This window comes from Octodon degus, unplaced genomic scaffold, assembly GCF_000260255.1.
Source record: "Octodon degus isolate 3935 unplaced genomic scaffold, OctDeg1.0 scaffold00041, whole genome shotgun sequence".
In the NCBI taxonomy this organism is placed as follows: Eukaryota; Metazoa; Chordata; class Mammalia; order Rodentia; family Octodontidae; genus Octodon; species Octodon degus.
Window position 1 is genome coordinate 8,258,930 of NW_004524617.1, and position 1,184 is coordinate 8,260,113.

Consider the following 1,184-nt stretch of genomic DNA (forward strand, 5'->3'; position numbering starts at 1 on the left):
AGGTAACCAATCAGTCTAGCTTTATGGTTTCAAGACAGCAGCCTTAACAGACAGGAAGGAGCAATTTAAGCACAAAAAGAATTTAATCATTAGTCTTCATTTGCTTTGTTGCCATTTATTTTTCCATCTGGCTAGACTTGTTATTTGATCTAGTACTTTTCTACTTAGCACAATTCTGTCTTTACATTTTTTTTGGATGTACCCTGCAAACCTAATTGTTGCCCTATCCCAAGAGGCAGTGAATCATTTTGAAGTTAGAAAGAAAAGCATCTGCATGCATAGAAAATAGCAGTCATTTTATTATAATTACTCCATTTGTTTTTCTTTTAATCATGCCAAAATATATCAATATCTCCAAAAACTGAGCTACTGCCTCCAATCATTAAAGCACAAGGCAGCCAATGACTGTAATTATTTTCATTCCCTCAAATTAGAAAAATAGTGTTTATGAAGTTTGAGCTTTGCTTTTTTTCCCATAATTTTATTGAGAAATAGCAATGAGACAGTTTTAAACCAAATTGGTAGGACATTTTCAATAATTAACACATTGCATACACTCTTCCTAGTGGTTAATTACTGTACAAGATGCGGACATGATATCCTATTTACAAATGCCATTAGAAAACAATCACTCTATTCATTAAGAGAATGTAACTATATATCTATCCTAACCACTTTGAATAAACAGATACAAAATGGAAATTCATCGGTATACCCTTTTTTTGTTAAGTTCTGTTATTTGAATATTATAGGTGTGTAAATTCAGCAAAATATTCTAAAAGAGTCCAGTAGCCCATAATAGTATTGGGTATTCCACTTGACTGGCAATGTCAGAAATTGTTGACCTGAACCCGTACAGCTCAACATAGGAGCAGGGCCTTACTTCTTATATTTCGTTTTTATACTTTTCTGCTGGATGATCAAGACCAAGGCAAAGCACGACCTATGCAACACAAGTTGTAGCTTTTGGGTTTGATAAGGTCAGTGAAATCCCCTCAGGATTTATCTTGAGATCCTGTACCTCAGATTGTAGAGCCTTTGTCAGTGTCAGCCATGTGATAAGTCATGGCCATTGCTTGGCCAGTTTGCTCTCTATGAAAGCCAGAGAGAATGGTTTGTCTCCCTGTGACTCTCCTTAGGCACACTCTACATCAATGATCACTTTCCTCTTTGGCCCCATAATC